Raw genomic sequence first — 19748 nt, 5'->3', positions numbered from 1 at the left:
GGCACACTATTGACTCATATCCAGCTTCTCATGCACTGTAATCCCGAGGTCCTTTTCTGCAGAACTGCTACTTAGTCGGTCCCCAGCCTGTAGCAATGTCTGGGATTCTTCCATCCCAAGTGAAGGATTCTGCACTTGTCCTTGTTGAACCTCATCAGATTTCTTTTGGCCCAATCCTCTAATCTGTCCAAGTCACTGTGGACTCTATCCCTGCCCTCCAATGTATCCACCTCTCCCCCTACCTTAGTGTCATCCGCAAACTTGCTGAGGGTGCAATCCATCCCCTCATCTAGGTCATTAATGAAGATGTTGAATAAAACCGTCCCTAGAATCAATTCTTGGGGCACTCCACGTGAAACTGACTGCCAACCAGACAGCAAGCCATTGATCACTACCCATTGGGCCCGACAATCTAGCCAGCTTTCTATCCACCTTGCAATCCATTTATCCAATCCATATTTCCTTAACTTGCTGGCAAAAATATTGTGAGAGGCCATATCAAAAGCTTTGATAAAGTCAAGGTATATCACATCCACTGACTTCCCATGTCCACAGAGCCATTTACCTCATCATAGAAGCTAATCAGACTTGCCCTTGGTGAATCAGTCAGGCACGACTTGCCCTTGGTGAATCCATATTGACTATTTCTGATCACTTTCCCCTCTTCTAAGTGCTTCAAAATGGATTCCTTGAGGATCTCCTCCATTATTTTTCCAGGGACTGAGGTAAGGCTGCCTGGTCTGTTGTTCCCTGGATTGTCCTTCTTCCCTTTTTTAAAGATGGGCACTACATTTGCTTTTTTCCAATCATCCAGAATCTCTCCCGATCTCCACGAGTTTTCAAAGATAGTGGTCAAAGTCTCTGCATTAACATTTGTCAACTCCCTCAGTTCCCTCAAATGCATTAAATCCGGACCTATGGATTTGTGTATGTTTAGCTTTTCTAAATAGTTCTTAACCTGTTCTTTCTCCACCGAGGGCTGCCCACCTCCTTCCCATACTGTGTTGTCTAGTGCAGTAGTCTGGGAGCTGACCTTGTCTGTGAAGACAAAGGCAAAAAAAGCATTGAGCACTTCAGCTTTTCCCATATCATCACTAGGTGTCACTAGTGATAGAAATGTAGCCGTGTTAGTCTGGTGTAGCTGAAACAAAAAACAGGACTATGTAACACTTTAGTCTTTAAAGTGCTACATAGTCCTGTTTTTAGGTGTCACTAGGTTACCATCCTCATCCAGTAAAGGCCCCACACCCTCTCTGATCACCCTCTTATTGCTAACATGCCTATAGAAACCTTTTTTGTTACCCTTCACATCCCTTGCTAGCTGCAATTCCAATTGTGCTTTCACCTTCCTGATTATTCCCCTGCATTCTCAAGCAATATATTTATACTCCTTCCTAGTCATTTGTCCAAATTCCCACTTCTTATAAGCTTCCTTTTCGTGTTTAAGCTCACCAAGGATTTCCCCGGTAAGTCAATCTGGTCGCCTACCATATTTGCTTTTCTTACTGCGCATTGGGATGATTTCTTCCTTTGCCTTCAATAAGGTTTCTTTAAAATACAGCCAGCTCTCCTGAACTCCCTTCCCCTTCATTTTAGCATCCCAGGGGATCCTGCACATCAGTTCTATGAGGGAGTCAAAGTCTGCTTTTCTGAAGTCCAGGGTGTGTATTGTACTGCTCTCCTTTCTTCCTTTTGTCAGGATCCTGAAATCTACTATCTCATGATCGCTTCTTCCCAGGTTGCCACCAACATCTACTTCCCCTACTAGTTCCTCCTTGTTTGCGAGCAGCAGGTCAAGCTGTGAATGGCCCCTGGTCAGTTCCTTCAGCGCTTGTACCAGGAAGTTATCCCTAACATTCTCCAAAAACTTCCTGGATTGTCTGTGTACTGCTGTATTGGTCTCCTCACAGATGTCAGGGTGATTAAAGTCCCCCATGAGAACCAGGGGCTGTGATCTGGAAGCTTCTCTTGGTTGTCTGAAGAAAGCCTCATCTACCTCATCCACCTGATCTGGTGGTCTATAGCAGACCCCAACCACAACCCCTGTTGCTCCCACCTCTAAACTTAACGCATAGACTCTCAACATGCTTTTCTCCCTCCATATACTGGAGCTCTGAGCCAGGGCCGTCCTTAGGCATATGCGGAGTACGCAGTCGTGTAGGGCACCACACTTTCTGGGGCACCACTCTGCCAGCCCAGGACGGAGGGGAAGCATACGCGTGCGCTCTGCACTGGAGCCAGTAGGGATGCTGCCGGCTTTTACGGCTCCGCCAGAAGACCCCACCAGGCTGCGGAACTTGGGCGAGGAGGCCAGCAAGCTGACCCCGGCTGGAGAAGGGAAGCTGTCAACCCGGGCGGCAGTGTCGGGTGGAGCTGGGGCTGTGCCAGGGGCGGGGTCACACGTGGCAAGCCGGAGGGGGCGGGGTCACATGCGGCTTGGCATTGCAGCACCATTTTTTTAAATGGCCAAGCCGTGCCTTGGTAGGAGACGCGCCAAGTGGGGTGTGGAGGAGCAGAGCCTCGCTAGAGGCAGGACCGGCCGTGTTGTGATGGGCCGGGGCTGCGAGCGCCGAGTGGCCAGGCTCCGGCACGTGGTCTGGAGCCTGGGCTACGGGGAGTTCTGGGGCCTGATCGCACACTCCAGCCCTGCAAACAGGAAGGCAGAAGGTAGGTGAGGCGAGGCGAGGGGGGATGGGTGGGAGAAGAAGGGGCTTGTGCTGATGGGAGGGGGGGAGAGGGGGCAGGTCAGGAGAAGAAAGGGAAAGGCACCAAGGGCCAGGGGTGCAGGAGAGACTAATGCGGGGGGGGGGGGGCAAGTGGAGACAATGAGGAAAAGGGCAGGAGAGGAGGTGTCAGTGGGAAGGGGGACAGGGTGATGCTGGGAGAGGAGAGGGGAAGGGCACTGGGGGCTAGAGGGGGAGGAGGAGGGGAGAAGGCTTAAAAGAAGGGGTGGGCATGAGAAAGGTGGGGATGGAGCAAGTCAAGTGTGAGGGCACAGAGGGGCAGGAGAGGAATGGGGCAGAGAGTGGTGAGGGGGTGGGCATCAGGGAAAAAGGGGGCAGGGGCAGTAAGGGAAGGGGGAGGCACCAGGCGGGTCCAGGGGTAAGGGAAGGTGCAGGTGCCAGGAGATTCCGGGGGGTGAAACAGATAGGAAGACACCTGCAGGGGAGGGACCAGCACCAGAGGAGAGAGTCAGGGCAGGTGTGTAGATGTAGGTGTTAGGAGAGGGGATGAGGAGGGGTAGCTCGCTTGATCAGAGTGGGGCTACTGGAGGAGTGGGCACGGGGGGAGAGAAGGGCTGGTGGAGGGGGCAGGTCTCAGGAAGGCTGAGGGCAATGAGAAGGGCAGGAGTCAGGACAGCAGAGGAGGGTGGGGGGTAGGGGGGCAGCAGGCACCAGAGGAGCTGATGGAGCAAGAGGAGGAGACATGGCAGCAGAGGGGAAAGGTAGAGGTTTATAAGATATTTATTAATAACTTGGGTGCTACAGTGGCACATCCAAACAAGCCACATGAACTCAGTACTGGTGCACAACAGAAAATTCATTTTGCTCATGGGAGGAAACTCTTAGGCTACGTCTACACTGGCATGATTTTTCACAGGAACTCTTTTGCAGAAGATTTTTTGTGCAAAAACTCTTCCAGAAGAGAGTGTCTACACTGGCATGTGCTTTTGCCCAAGAGCATCCATGCCAGTGTAAACGCTCTCTTGCACAAGAAAGCTCTGATGGCCATTTTAACCAGAGGGCTTTCTAGTGCAAGAAATTCATGTTGCCTGTCCACACTGGCCTCTTGTGCAAGAACAGTTGCGCTAGAGGGCTTATTCCTGAGCGGGGGCTTATTCCTGAGCGGGAGCATCAGAGTTCTTGCGCAAGAAGCACTGATTTCATACATTAGAACGTCAGTGTTCTTGCGCAAGAACTCGTGGCCAGTGTAGACAGACAGCAAGTTTTGGTGCAAAAGCGGCTGCTTTTGTGCAAGATCACACCAATGTAGACACAGCCTGAGATGGAACACTTCCCCCAGCCTCTCCGCCCCGAGTTAATGTCACACACATTGGGTCAATGCAATTGCAGGATAGTTGCATGAGGGGGGTTTGGTGGGAGCCAAACTAATCCCTATTGGTAGGAGGATGGTGAGAAAAGTCCTTGGGGGGGAGGGTGTCACATGACACCTTTTACTTTTGGACATGTGTCCATCTTGCCCTGAGAGTGTTTCCTCCAGGGGCGTGGCTAACGGGGGTCAGGTGTGTGGCTAGTGGGGGGGGGGGGGTGTCAAAGAGTACATTTAAAAAAAATTCTTTGGGTGCACACTCTAATGAAATATGCTGCACATGCCTATGACAGGAAGCAGTAGAGCATGGAGCAGCAGGGCTGGGTCCTAGAGAGCTGAATGCACTGCCTGCAGCACAGTCTGAGGGAAGGGATTGGCTGCTCGGGTTTCTGGGAAAGGGAGGGAGTAGGATGTAAGAGTAAGTCAGTCATAGGGGCACCAATTTAATAATCTCACGTAGGGCACCATAAATCCTAAGGACGGCCCTGCTCTGAGCAATCATACTGCTCTCTTACATACAGTGCAAATGCTCCTCCTTTTCTCCCCTGTCTGTCATTCCTGAACAGTTTATACCCTTCCATGACAGTGCTCCAGTCACGTTAGTCATTCCACCAAGTCTCTGTTATTCCAATCAAATCATAGTTCTTTGACTGTGCCACGGCTTCTAATTCTTCCTGTTTGTTTCCCAGACTTCTTGCATCATATACAAACACCTTAGTTAACCAGTTGATTGCCCTACCTTCTCCATTCAAATCAGGGGTCCTCCTTTGTTGCCCCTTCCTCCTTGCGTTTCTTCCCGATATCCCACTACCCCACTTACCTCAGGGCACCATCCCCCATGAATCTAGTTAAAAGCCCTCCTCACTAGGTTTGCAAGCCTGCCCACGAAGATACTCTTTCCTCTCTTGGTTAGGCAGATCTCATCTCTTCCTAGCAATCCTTGTGCCCGGAACAGAGTCCCATGGTTGAAGAAACCAAAGCCCTCTCTCCGACACCACCTGTGCAACCACACGTTAACTTCCATGATTCGACGATCCCTACCTGAACCTTTTCCTTCAACAGGGAGGATGGACAAGAACACCACGCGCGCTTCAAATTCCTTGATCCTTCTTCCCAGCACTACATAATCTGCAGTGACCTTTTCAACATCATTCTTGGCTGTATCGTTAGTTCCTACATGGAGAAGCAGGAAGGGGTAGTGATTCAAAGGTTTGATCAGTTTTGGAAGACTCTCGGTCACATCCTGAATTCTAGCTCCTGGTAAGCAGCACACGTCTCCAGATTCCAATTAGCCACTAATTGCTGCACTTTTGAATTGCGTTGCTAATTGCTGCACTCATGAACTTCTGCACTTCTTGAGTCTGAAGACTTCTTCCAAGTTTTGGTAGCAACATTATTATTTTTTCTCTAAGACAAATGTAGTGACTTGTTCAAAGAACACCTTCAACATGACGGGGGGAAATGTCTGTAAAAGCTTCAGAGACACTGCCAGCTGTCGCGAGAATCACAGGTCTGATAATGAATACCCAAGGGGGGAAGGACAGAGCCAGGTGGACAGTTTTATCAAATAAAAAATATTTATTTATGACAGAGGTGAATTTATAGTATTTATTCTAAGATTTTTAATAGACCGTGTTAATAATGAATTTACAGTATTATTATATTTATTCTATGGCTTCTAGTAAAACGTGTCACAGATATAGGGATGGGAATGGCAAGGGGAATAGTCTCTAATCTTAAAATATCCAGCTACAGTAATTAAATAACAGTGATAACTACAAACTCTTATGTACTACCCAAAAACAACTACAACACTAAGCTTATACAACAGGAAAAAATCAAATCATACATACCAACTTACACAGCACACGGAACATTTCACAGATATCGGTTCGGTTGCGAAGGCCTTGGTTACGCCCGAGAGTCGGGGGAGGTGGCTGGTCGGTTGATCAGGCCGGCAGCGCTTTGAAGTATATGAGAAGGCACACGCACGGTGGTACGTGTGTTGCGAAGACCTCTTAGAGCAAACTGTGCCATGGGTATTTATCCCCAAATCTGCACATCGCTTTCCCGCGCTTGCATATTACCATATATGGCCCAATGGTCACCAAGGCTATGTCTAGACTGCAGGCTTCTTTCGAAAGATGCTCTTTCGAAAGCATCTTTCGAAAGAGCATCTTTTGAAAGATCGCGTCTAGACTGCAGGCGGATCTTTCGAAAGAAAAATCCGCTTTTTCGAAAGAGAGCACCCAGCGAGTCTGGATGCTCTCTTTCGAAGACGGCCTCTTTACATTGAAGAACGCCTTCCTTCGAAAGAGGAACTTTCGAAGGAAGGCGTTCTTCCTCGTGAAACGAGGTTTACCGCCATCGAAAGAAAAGCCGCGTTCTTTCGAAATAATTTCGAAAGAACGCGGCTTGAGTCTGGACGCAGGGGAAGTTTTTTCGGGAAAAGGCTACTTTTCCCGAAAAAACCCCTGAGTCTGGACACGGCCCAAGTGGGGGGTCTGTGTCCCAGGGGTTGGGCTGAAACTGTGCAGGTTTCATGCGACCTGGTAAGCCCCGCAGTTCTCACGCCAAGGTGACGGGTGGGAGAGTCTGAGGCTATTTTCCCCTTTTCACACCTTTCCTTTTTCTAAAGGCAATGGTATGCAGGAAGGGTGCGGCCGGTTTCTCTCAAGGAGTACTGCAGCCCACTATAACAAGAGCGGCCTGGCCAAACTTTTTTACTGGGGGGGTGGGGACAGTTTCTTTTCTCTGACACCAGCTACAGTGCTTTATAAAGGAGACAACAGACCAATGTTAAATAAGTTGCTGTTTGTATCTATATGGATAATAAAATTCTTTGTCCATATCCTAGTGTTCTCATTGAGAGCTATTTCTCCTTAAGAACAGGCTAACTCTTAAGATTCTTAAGACATGGACTACAAGCAGGGCGAGTCGACAGACTTGCTGGGCCACAGGGCATGGTGTGTTCTCCCAGAAGGGGCGGGGCCTCAGAGGAAAGGGGTGGGAAACCATTCATGGGGGAAGCACACCATGTCATGCCCCTCCCTCCCTCTCTCCGCCAGTCAGTCCTGCACAATGTTCTGGCAACAATTTAAAGGGTCCAGGGCTTTGGCTCCTGCTGCCGCCACTGCCATAGTAGTGGCAACAGCGGCCAGGAGCCCTAAGTCCCTTTGAATTGCCAGGCCTCTGGACAACTGCCCCTGCCAGCGGGCCTGATTACAAGAGCCACGTGTAGTGCCATATGGGGTTCTAGAACCATGGGACACTAGCTCCTAGCTCACAAGTAACCTACCTACTGGCAATTTAAATATAGGCCCCGTTGATCTTTTTAATTTACAAAAGAGGGGAAAACATTTCTATTGGATATAGAGACATCAGCTTTATGGTAATTACTTCCCTTGATCCCACCACTTCTGGAATGCTCTGTTTGATGTGGGGGAACCATCTGTAAGGCATGTCAAAGAGTCATTTCTTCTCCTGAATTGCTTCTAGAAGGCCTTCTGTGTGCTTTGCATTCCAAAGTTTCCTACTGAGCCATCTAGTCCAGCATCCCGTCTCTGACCGTGGCTAGTTCCAGCCACTTTAAAGGAAGCTGCAAGAAACTCCACATTAGGCAGTTATACGATAACTTTCCTTAGAGAAAGTTTACTCTTGACTCTTGTTAGCCAGTGGTTGGCTTCTGTCCCCAAGTATCCCCAAGTAGGAGTGTTAGATCTCCTCTAATACTCGGGGGGGGGGGGGGGGAGGGAAGGGAAGGGAGTGTTGTTTGTTTATTAATATTTCTTATTAAAATACTAGATATCTCACCTTTAAATGCACCTCATTGCAGTTGTCCACCTGCATACAATTCCCACCTGTAAAATGGGAATAATAACTCTGCCTTTCTCCTACTCTGTCTGGCCTATTTACACCTTTTACTATGTGTGCATACGGTGCCTCGCATAATGGATGATGTTATACCAGCTTCAATGCATATTCCCCATTGGCCCAATACATACAATTATTTTCCTGTTCAGGTCATCTTCTGTATTTTAACTCTGAGCACCTATATTATGCTTTAAAAAATCTACTTACTCTAGGTATCTATTGTATTTGTTTTTAGGTTTTTAAGTAAATAAGAGATAATAAAATATAATTTGGTTGCTCAGTACCATCCTGGTAAGGGAGAAAAGTGGATTTTGCGCCTGAACCACTATAGGATGATAACCATTTGTACGTCTATCTTAAAATATATGTTTAAAGATCTGTATCATGATTCTGCTACTGACTTAATTAAACTACATTAAAGGGAATGATGCAAACCCCTCATCTGGTTATACTATTCAGACTTGAACCTCGGCGTTTATCCACTTGGGGACAAAGCCATTTCAGTGCCCCTGTTCTGTAACTGCTTAACGATGACTGGGATTTAAACAAGCAGCCAGTTTCACAAAGGCCAAAATCTGTGCTCTGTCCAATTAACAGATAAAATTTGTGGGAAAGCCTGGATGCAAACTAATAGACTAAAAGAAAAAAGGTCCCAGCCATGTCTTATTCCTTCGGTAAAACATGCTGCTCTGGCGGTTACAGTTCTTGGGAAACACTGTGAGTTATAGCAGGAGACACATGGCTTTGAGCTAGGATAAGACGGAGCCATGTGGACCATGAATAGCAGAAGCATCTTCTGCAACAAATGTCCTGTTAAATTTTTCTTCACAGGGCTGGGTGGTCACTCAGCTATGTACATCTGCACAGGAGGGCTAAACTCGAAATAAGCTACACAACTTGAGCTATGCAAATTGTGTAGCTTAGGGGTACCATGCGCCCAGGTTTTCCTGGACGTGTCCTCGTTTTCATTTGTTAAATCTCCGTCCAGCTGGCTTTTTTAAATGGCTAAAATTGTCTGGGATTTTGCCCTGCAAAGGAGATCAGGGTGAGGGTGGCAGCATGCGCCTGTCAAATGGACACCCGGACATTAACAGCTGCTCTGCTCACGTGCCCCAGCGCCTGGAGAGAAAGACGCATGGCTGCCGCAGCGGCTCCGGTAAGACCCAAGGCAGGACCAATGTGTGGAGCAGGTTTGGTTCCTCCTACAGAATCACCAAATTACCCTCCGCCCTACTTGGTTATGTCCCGAGCTCTGAGGGAGGGGTGGGGCATTGGATTAGATCAGGGAGGCTGAAGGGTGCCTGGCTCTGGGTGAGGGAAAGGGCATTGGGTAGAGAAGGGGGGCTGGCTCTAGAAGAAGGGTGGGGCATTGGGTTAGAGCGGGGGATTGGGGTGCCTGGCTCTATGGGAGGGGTGGGTGCACTGGGTTAGAGCAGGGTGGCTAGTAGGGTGGCTGGTTCTGAGGGAGGGCAGGGGCACTGGGTTAGAACAGGGAATTGGGTATTAGAACGTCTGACTTCTTTCCTTTCCTGTAGGTGGACAGTGGGTCTGTGGGTTAGTCTCAGCTCTGTGAGGACTGTGGGAGCTGGTGCTTGGTGGGGCAGGCAGGGGAAAGGAAGGGATTCTGGGAAGCAGGATTCCTGGGTTCCTTTTCTACCCATGCCACTTCTCCCCTCAATGTTTTTAACTTCATGCCCCAGGATGGGCCCCAGCCAGCAGCCTCCCTGGCCTTCCACTCTCTCCTCCTGGCCCTGCAGCAGCCCTGGCTGCTGGCTGGTTGGCAGCACCACTGGAGCCTGCGCTGCCGCGCCTCTCAGGACAGTGCAGGGGGAAGCAGGAGCCTGGCATGCGGTGTCCCCTCACACCATGAGAGCCAGTGGGGGCAGTAGCAGCTGTGGCAGCAGCAAGGCAGTGGCCAGAGACCTGAGCTTGATAAGTTTGATGGCTCCCGAGCCTGGCCTCCAGTGCAAGTAGAGCAGAGGCACCAGCAGGCACCAGGTGTCCTCTTTTTTGAAAGTTTGAATATGGTAACCCTAGCATAGCGTAAGTCGAAATAGCTTACTTTGAACTTGGGCACGTCTACACAGCACTTGTTTTGAAATAGAGCACTCATCCTACGACTTCCCTTACTCCTCATACAATGAGTTTTACAGAAGTCGGAATAAGAAGCCCATTCTTTCAAATTTATTTCTAAATAACGGGCTTGCTATGCAGATGCACAATACGCAAAAGCGCATAACATCTATTATTCCAAAATAATGCTGCTGTGTAGACCAGTGGCCCCAACATTTTGGGGGCTGCCAGGCACCTGTAGGCGGGGCCACTCATGTGCCGTACGTCCAGGGATGGAGCCACGCATGTGCTGCATGTCCGGGGGCAAGGCCGCCCATGCGCCACATGCCCAGGACCAGCACCGTGCAAATGCTGCGCACCCGGGGCAGGAGCCGCCAGATCATTCCGCAGGCACACATAAATGCCCCGGCGGGTGCCATGGCACCTGCGGGCACCGCGTTGGGGACCACTGCCCTAGACTATAAATGTGTGTACATATAGGTGATCAGGATTTCTAATTTAACAGGAAAGCTAGAAACTGTAGTATTAGATTTAGTTCTCCTGTCTTCCAACACCTCATTAATCTCAGAGCATTCCTCTCCTTAGACATCTGAAACCCAAAAATTATCATCTCAGACATATGCTTGACACTTAACTAGGGGGAAATGTCAACACTTTACCTGAAAAATAATCCTCAAGAAAGCTACAGTAATTGCTCCGGATCAATGAACAAGCAAGAATGACATAGGTTCTGAGAATTTTGCCCTCAGGGAAAGAGGTAATATGTAAAAAAAAAAAAAAAAAAACCTTTCTGGATTGAACACATCCCTATAGACAGCAAATGGAGAGCAAGTGGAACAGTGCTGGAGGAAGAGAAAGGGTCTGAAGTCTCTCTCAGGGAAAAAGAGTACATTCAAATCTCTTAGGGTATGTCTACACTACAGCGCTAATTCGAACTAACTTAGTTCAAATTAGTTAATTCGAACTAAGCTAATTCGAACTAACGAATCCAGACTAAAAAACTAGTTTGAATTAGCGTTTTGCTAATTCGAACTAGCATGTCCACATTAAGTGGACCCTGAACCGGGGTTAAGGATGGCCGGAAGCAGTGCCGGCAGGGCATCAGATGAGGAGTTAGAGTGTGGAGCTGCTGCCTCAGGCTAGCCAAGGGCTGTGCTTAAGGGGTCCCGAACCCCACCCCGGACAGACAGTTCTCAGGGGTGCCCCGCTTGCAAAGCAGTCCTCGCTTGGCGTGCCCTGAGTGCCCACATTGGGCACATCACAGCACTCGGCCATCAGACCGGCTGCACTTGCCGCAGGCTGCCATCTGCGGAGAGGGGGCAATTGGGGGCTGCAGGAGAGCTTCCACCCCCAGAAGCCCGCAGAGCCAGCCCATTCCTCCCTCACCTCCTTCCACTTACCCTTCCCTAGCCCTCCTTCCTGACGTACAAAATAAAGGATACGTGTGCTCAAAAATAGAATCTCTCTTTATTGAACAAAACTCGGGGACACTGGGAAAAGGAGGTGGGAGAGGGAAAGAGAGGGTGGGAGAAGGGAGGGCAACTAAAATGATCAGAGGTTTGGAACAGGTCCCATATGAAGAGAGGCTAAAGAGACTGGGACTTCTCAGCTTAGAAAAGAGGAGACTGAGGGGGGATAGGATAGAGGTCTATAAAAGCATGAGTGGGGTGGAGAGGGTGCATACACAAAAGTTCTTCATTAGTTCCCATAATAGAAGGACTAGAGGACACCAAAGGAAAGGAATGGGTAGCAGGCTTCAAACTAGTAACAGAAAGTTGTTCTTCACAAAGCAAAGAGTCAACCTGTGGAACTCCTTACTGCAGGAGGCTGTGAAGGCTAGAACTAGAACAGAGTTTAAAGAGAAGTGAGATAAAGTGATGGAGGTTGGGTCCATGGAGTGGTATTAGCCAGAGGGTAGGAGTGGTGTCCCTGCCCAAAGTTTGTGGAAGGCTGGAGAGGGATGGCACGAGACAAATGGCTTGGTCACTGTCTTTGGTCCATCCCCTCCAGAGTTCCTAGGGTTGGCCACTGTCAGCAGACAGGCTAGTGGGCTAGATGGACCTTTGGTCTGACCCAGTATGGCCATTGTAAGCTCAGGGCTCAGGGTCAGGGGTCTCACTGGACCACCTTGATTTTCATGCACACCTGCTCCTGGGTGGCCAGGCTGGCAGCTCTCCTGCCCTAGATGGCCACTTTCCTGTGCCTAGTGCGGAGGTCGTGGACGAGGTCCACGATGTCCACACTAGACCAGGCGGGTGCCCGCCTCTTGCGGTCTCGGGCAAGCTCCCAGGAGCCGCCAGCCTGGTCCCGGGAAGAGGGGGAGGGCTGGGGGGCATCGGATGGCTGGCTCAAGCCATGCCAGGTGCAGGGTCTGCTAGCTGGGTGCTGGCTGGCTTGCACCTGGCCACCGTAGCCAGCCCGTGCCCCTTTAAGGGCTCCGGGGCCAGGAGGGGGGCAATAGAGTTTCCCTGGTGTTGGCCAGAGTAGCCACCAGGGAAAGCTGGGGAGGGCTAGCCTCGCACTAGTTCGAATTAAGGGGCTACACACCCCTTAATTCGAACTAGTAAGTTCGAACTAGGCTTAGTCCTTGTAGAATGAGGTTTACCTAGGTCGAACTAAGCGCTCCGCTAGTTCGAATTAAGTTCCAACTAGCGGAGCGCTAGTGTAGCGCCTATCAAAGTTAATTCGAACTAACGTCCGTTAGTTCAAATTAACTTTGTAGTGTAGACGTACCTTTTGACATACAGAGTCAGACAGGGGAGTGGTGAAACTCAATAGCAGCAGATCACAGGCATTAATGAAAAAACTTGAGCTGAGCCACAGCAGCAGAGAATGAGGAGGAAAGTTTGAAGCCTATATAATTGCTCTTTGAAGCAGGAAGTGGAGGAGTTTTTTGACTGATTCCTCAGGATGCCGCAGAGTCTCTTAAGGAGGCAAGGGGAATGAAAAATACGAAGTGAGAACCCGAATCCCAAGGCGAGTTGGTCATTGAACAGTTGAGGGTGGAGCCTGTGGGGTAAACAAACCATCGTGAAGGAGGGACTATAAAACTATTACTGAGCTCCAGGCTTGGGCATTCTTTGCCTGACTTGAGAGAGGAACCTGTACATCTCAGAGAGGAGAGTGGGTTATTTCACATCACAGTCATTGTTGGCTCTCCCACACAAAAATCCATACAATGGGGATTAAGGAGGCATAAAGTTTCACTTTGTGTCCATACCTGTTGTGTCCATACCTGTCCAGACTGATGTTCCCCATCCCTGCCATACAGATTACTTCCAGCCCCTCATCTCAAGGCTTGAGTTTGCTCCCACTCTCACACACACACCCAGAGAAAGCAGAAAGAGGCATTAACAGTTGTATTTTACCTCTGCTCCTGCCTCCCAGCAGTACCCAAAAACTGCACAACCAGTTTACTACCCCATTCATTGCATGCTGCCCACCTGAAGCAGCACATAAGGATCCCCACAAGGCTTTGCCACTCTCAGTCACAAGCAGGGGATGCACTAGTAATTTTGGGAGCACATCGGAGCCCCCGCAGGCAGTCAAGGAGCTCAGGAGCTCTGTGGGCAGATACAGGAGGCTGGACTGGAAGAGGTCTGGGGAAATGAGGAAAGCTGGTTTGGAGGCAGGGTGGGAGGAGAATAAAAGGATTCAGGAGAAGCAGCTAGCCATCCCAGGACGTGGCTCACTTTGATGTGCTGGTTGCAGGAAGCAATTTATTCTCTTTGGCTTTTCATTCACTGTATTATTGGGGAAAATGAGGAGTGTTCCTGGGAAGGTCTTTATTGTGGCAGAGTTTTGAGGGCTCTGGCTCGATCACTGACATATGCTATTTCAGTCCTCAGTGTTTCCACTCTGAACTAATTCCCTGAGCTGCCCTCTGCTCCCCAGCAGGGAATTGTACATATTTTCCATGCAGTGTGTTTAAGCGATTTAGCACATTTGGATGCCTCTGCTTAGCACTGCAGATGATGGAGGGATTCAGGTGAGGATTGGGAGTATGGGAAGTAACTATCACAGCTGAGCCATGATTAAAACAAGTCTAATCACATCTCTCTTTTCAGGACCACCAAATTCGCCATGTGTTCATCGCCAAAAATAAGGGAAAATGGAAGAGTGGGAAGATGCCGTGTGACGGGGCACTCCACTCACTGCTACAATGGAGCCTCTTTCTGGTCACTATGGGGAATAGCTCATAAAGTCATCACCCCTTCCCACATGGTGTCTCTACTTTTCTTGCTTCACGAGCAGCAGCCCCTTTTTGTCACTTGGCCCTCCAGCCAGGTCACTGTTTACATTAGTCCTCTTACAGGGTACCAGAGTCCTCCCACTCACTGCTGCATAGTGCCATCCCCTTCGTGGCTGGCAGGGGAACCCCAGTGCACCCTCTAGTTCAGATTTAGTTCAGGGACCTTCTACCCAGCAATCAAGGTCTGTTTCCTCCTGAACCTTACTGCTTTCCCCATAGCCCTTACCTTATTCTCTGGCACTCCTCACACCACCCCCAGGTCTGCCAGTTTCATCACTCCCTCCTCCTAGAAAGCAACTGCAGGCTACATGTCTTTTTAGAGTCCAAACACTCCTTCCTTCTCCAAGAAAGTCAATTTCCAATATCCTGCCTTTATAGTCCCATCCCAGGTCTTCCCCGTTACCTGGGCCCCCTCATGCAGTCCAGGGATTACTTAGCCACCTGATTCCCCTCTGCTGTGGCCTGTAGGGTTAATTAGCCCCCTTCTTAATCTACATTAACTCTTTCAGGGCAAGTATAGGATGAACACCCCATCACATTTCAGCAAAGCTATGTTCAGCAGAAACTTCGTTATCTAGATCTGAAAATTGTACGCACAGGATCTGAACATACAACACATTTCAAACAGTGAGCCATCAACCAAAATGACTGTAGAATTGCCAGGGGGGATTAAATCTTGTTAGCTCCCCAGTCTGGTTGGCCCATGACTCCTCTTTGGAGATTTAAAAACCTGCTGCCAGTTCTTGTTAAATGTTTATCCTGCTCCCGGCATGAAGAAGGGCAGGAAAAATCATGCGCACTATGGCACTGTAGGGGTTGAAACTATTTTTTTTTTAAATTACTTTACATTAAATAAACAAACTTTCTGAAGTGATGCCATTTTTTGGCAAAGAATGTAAATCTGTGTCTAATGGCTCCCATATGCTCCCTACTTACAATGGGAACATGCCCATGAATGGTAAAATGCTGGTTAGGCATGAGGACTCATGACTGAGTTTCACCAGCAAGTATATTACATGCTGATAATCATAACCTGTTTAACTGGAGAGGACAGTGATACCCTCACTTAGGGTATGTCTAGACTACATGGCTCTGTCGATGGAGCCATGTAGATGAGTTTACTAGGTATAGGAAAATGAAGCAGAGATTTAAATAATCGCTGCTTCATTTACATCAAAATGGCCGCCACGCTGTGCCGATCAGCTGTTTGGCGGCACAGCAGGGCAGTCTGGATGTGCCGCGGTCGACAAGGGAAGCCTTTGTCGACCGCTCCGGTAAACCTCATTTCACGAGGCATACCAGAGCGGTCGAAAGTTTGTCGACCGTGGAGCGTCCAGCCTGCCCTGCTGTGCCACCAAACAGCTGATCAGCACAGCACGGCAGCCATTTTGATGTAAATGAAGCGGTGATTATTTAAATCGCCGCTTCATTTTCTTATGCCTAGTAAACTCATCTACATGGCTCTGTCAACAGAGCCATGTAGTCCAGACATACCCTTTGAGACAGGATTCTTTTAAAACAGGGTTAGGGAACTGCTGGGCTGTGGGCCGCACATGCTTTGTCAGGGTTAGCCACTGGTGGGCCGCCAGACACTTTGCTCACCTGAGTGTCCACAGACACGGCTGCTTGCAGCTCCCAGTGGCTGTGGTTCACTGTTCCCAGCCAATGGGCGCTGCGGGAAGTGGTGTCCCAGCCTGCACCACTTTCTGCAGCTCCCTTTGGCTGGGAATGGCGAATGATGGCCACTAGAAGCTGCAGGGCTCTGTGCCTGCAGACACTCAAGTAGACAAAGCATTTGTTGACAAACCGCCACCAGTTTTAAAAGTAAGGCACCCTCTTGTAAAAGGCATGTTCTCATCTAACTCCTCATGCTTTGCCCCATGGCTGCCTCACTTTCTACCTTCTCGCTCTCAGGGCATACTGACACTGTGGTCACGGAGTGTGTTAATCTAGCTAGCAAGGTACCCTTGGCAGAGAAGCCATGGCAGCACAGCCTACCTGCACAAATATTTACCCAGGGACCAAGCAGGCTTTGTACAGTCTGTGCTGAAGTCCATGTTCGTGGGGCTCCCTGCTATCAGGATCTGAGCTTGCTAGATTGTTAGCCTGGGTATATCTACAAAGGGCTGCAACCACTCCCCTCCCTCCCAAGATTGCCGTGTAGAAAAACCATCAGTGCTTTGACCCGTATTCAGGAAAGATGAGGTTGGATGAGGATGAGATGTGGGTTTTTGCTCATATATGTTAGAGCTTTTCAATAATGAATCTAAGTGTTGCCTTTATTAAACCCAGGTGCTCTGAACTCTTTAAAGTGCAAGTAATCCTACAGCAGGAGAGCTCAGCTTTTAATAGCCAAAGGGGTGCAGGGAACTCAGGCAATCCCCTGCTTCCAAGCTACAATGAAATCACTTAAGAGTGCTCACTGCCCCCCCACCCCAGCTCAGAGGAACAGGGTTTTTAGGGTGATTTTTGCCATTGCTATTTAAGGTTGTAACCCAGAATGTTTGAGAACAGTCTCATACACAATATTTCAGCATGTACAGGAGCAGGCAGTGTGGTCCAGCAGCTAGGGTGCTGACCTGGAGCTTCAAGCAAGATTATTCCCCGCTCTGCCAGTGTCTCACTCACTGGCCTTGGGCCACTCTGCTCCTTGGTTTCCCTCTCTGTGCAATAGGGGAGAACAGTTCTTGGCTCCTTTGGCGATCAGCAGATGAGAAGCACCATGTGCAAGTATGACGATTAGTAGCTGGAAGCTGGGAGAGACAGAGCTTGGCAGAACTGTTCAGAGCCTGAAAAACGGTGGGCTCCAGGGAGAGAGGCAAGTTTTGGGGGAATTGTGTTTTTCCTAAATCACCCCTCTCTCTAGAAGGCATATAAGTAAGAAGATAGAAGGCACATGGGAGGGAGGGGAGCAAGGAAGACTTTGCCTGTATAGAGCAGATCAGCTAGAAGAGAGACTCTGAACTTCCTTTATTTGACCTACTAACTTTCATAAGCAGCTTGAAGCAACTCTAAAACCTCCCCTCTCGACAGGCTTAGGGGCCATGTAGCCCACCCTGAGTGCTAGCACTTGAAACCAATTCAAAGTGATTTCGGAAGTCACTCCCGCCGGAGGGGGCACGGGCAGGAAGAGAGCTATTAACTGTAGGGGGGAGGAAGCAGGGGGATTGGAATGAGAGCTTTTGGAGGCAAGGCAGGAACGTGAGCAGGATGCAGTTGTCATAAAACAAGCTGACAAGTGTGTGTCAGTCACACAGGGGATGGACGCGACATAGCATGTGCTGTCTCCCCACCCCCACTGATCGGCTTGCGGCTACAGTGAGCCAGAGGCGGACATAGCCTTCTTTCTAATTGTTCTTTGGTTTTACCTTGGGGCTGGAAAGCGCCTGATTCTGTAGCTGGCAAAGGGGAGTGAACATCTTCCATGGCTTTTGTGAGAGCTTCCTGATAGCAAGGGCGGGTGTGTGGGGGAGGGAGAGGGAGGAGTAAGATGATTCCAAGGTTAGATCAATCACAGAAACTTTTTCATTTCCATTCCTCCCACCTTTGCCACCACCTGGCTGCCAAGTGGCCTCCCAGCTGTTGTTCCATGCTAACTTTCCTGTTAGCCAGGTTATGACAGGGCCAAGGGGTTGCAAAGGGCAGCCGGGATTGAGGGTGCATCTCCTCCTTCCCAGTTCTTGCACTGACCAGCCAGGCAATAGTGTGCCCCAGGCCACAATGACCCCTGTGTCTCAAATTCAGAGCTCCTCTTCTGACAACACTCCACTTCTGTGCATTATTCAAATACAGAGCCCCCAAAGCCCATGGGGGAACTGTTTTCTCCATTCGGTACATGCAGCATCCACTAACACTAAGGCCATATCCTGTACATGTGAACATTAAGAGGGGAATGGATGCCTTATAAGGCAGCAATTTGTCTTTCTAGATGCCACAGAGGAATTGCTCAGTCACTTTTTCCATAGAGAGGCAAAAGAGGTTAAATTCATCCTCACATTAACTTGGTTTACTTGAGTGGAAGTAACACATCTCTTAGCAGGGAGAATTGCATCGTCGGGCTGAAAGACAAACAACCCACAGGGAAACCGATTGCTTCCCGGTTACAATTCTTTAGCCTGGCTGTGATGAAGAGAACACAGCTGTAGTAGGGTCTGCTGGATTTACACGTCTTTATTTCTGTTTTGCATTCCGTTTTCAAGCAGGCCGTGGCAAAACCAAGTTTTGGGAATGCCTTTTACGCACAATGTAACAATATGCTGGCTGACCAAGCTAACTACTAGGAGCTTTGTTCAGGCTGTGGTGTGGCTTGTCAGACACCTGTTTTCTGCTTGTTGTACATATAATCCGAGCCCCTTAAAAGTAGGTCATTATTATATAGAAATGGATTTTTTTGTTTCTGTTTGTAAAAGATCAGGTTCAGTGCCAGTAAGTAATCAAAACATCCAGAAGGGGGCAGTGCTGAGGCAGAGCTGAGGTCTGGAAGAAGCAGCTTATTTTCGGTATTGTCGTATTTACCCTCTCAATAAGAAAAAGGTCTCGGGACTTAGTCCAGAAGAGGGTGCTGCCTACCTCCAAGATGCAACATCAGGACCAAGTTTATACTGTAAAGTTTAACACCTGCATTGAGGCTGCTGACTTCCTTCTCTGCACCCTCTTTATTCATCAGAGTTCCAAAAGGAAACACATCCCTCTCCCATGCAAACAGGAAATCCACTAAGCAAATCTGATCAAAGGAAGCAAAACAGCCAGAAATACATTCCAATATGATTTAGATAACAAGAAGCAGGCAAACTGGACTGGAAAGGGAAACCAAACATCCATCCATTCATCTTTGCTGTAGCATCATAAAGCTCTGATGCCAACAGGTACAAACCAAAAACAAGAGGACATGTGCCTGCATCCAAATTGCAAATGGAATAAGAAAGGGAGCTTGAAGGAAAACTGGAAATAGAGAATGAAGTATGAACAGATGTTTTAGCTGTAAAGCCTTCACTGGGAGAGATCAATGGGATGTGTGGAAGAATGGGCAATGGGGGAGGAGGAGATGAGTATCACTTGGCACTGAAAGGGAGACAATAAAGAATACTTCAGGGGACAGGAAATGAGATGTGTCAATACAATGGTGTAGTCATAAGCATTCTGTAGAGGAGTTTGACATTTTGCTGAACTACACGTTCATCCAACCCCTTCCCCACTGGCTGATCACAACCCCATAGCTGGGTATGTTTCACTTAATAGGCTACTTCTGTTACCAGCCATTCAGGGATTTTTGATGACGTGCATACACATTTTCTAGCTACCCAACTGAGGCATATAGTAAAACACATACACACACACACCTCATTCCAGCTGTGGAATGGGGACACTGTCTTTTCCGATGATTCTCTGCTGTTCAACACCATGAATTCCTGGCTACAGCTCTCTTTGCTCATAAAATTAAGGCCATCAATATCATGACAAAAGCCTAGGCTACACTTATTGGAGGCAGCTGGCCATCCTG

The 19748-nt window shown here is 48.8% G+C and overlaps 1 long non-coding RNA gene across 1 annotated transcript in view; it reads right to left on the bottom strand.

The window, feature by feature from the left end:
* Positions 1 to 6133, bottom strand: part of LOC149523510 (uncharacterized) — a 50637-nt gene extending 44504 nt beyond the window's left edge. Inside the window, exon 1 of the long non-coding RNA XR_016346953.1 lies at positions 5092 to 6133. This is a non-coding gene — a long non-coding RNA (uncharacterized LOC149523510). The remainder of the gene's footprint in view (positions 1 to 5091) is intronic.
* Between the last annotated feature and the right edge of the window lie 13615 nt (positions 6134 to 19748).

The sequence above is a fragment of the Pelodiscus sinensis genome, chromosome 16 (assembly GCF_052426305.1).
Source record: "Pelodiscus sinensis isolate ZL-2025 chromosome 16, ASM5242630v1, whole genome shotgun sequence".
Lineage (NCBI taxonomy): Eukaryota > Metazoa > Chordata > Testudines > Trionychidae > Pelodiscus > Pelodiscus sinensis.
Note: the sequence above shows the minus strand (reverse complement) of the source record. Positions and strands in the feature narration are given on the sequence as shown.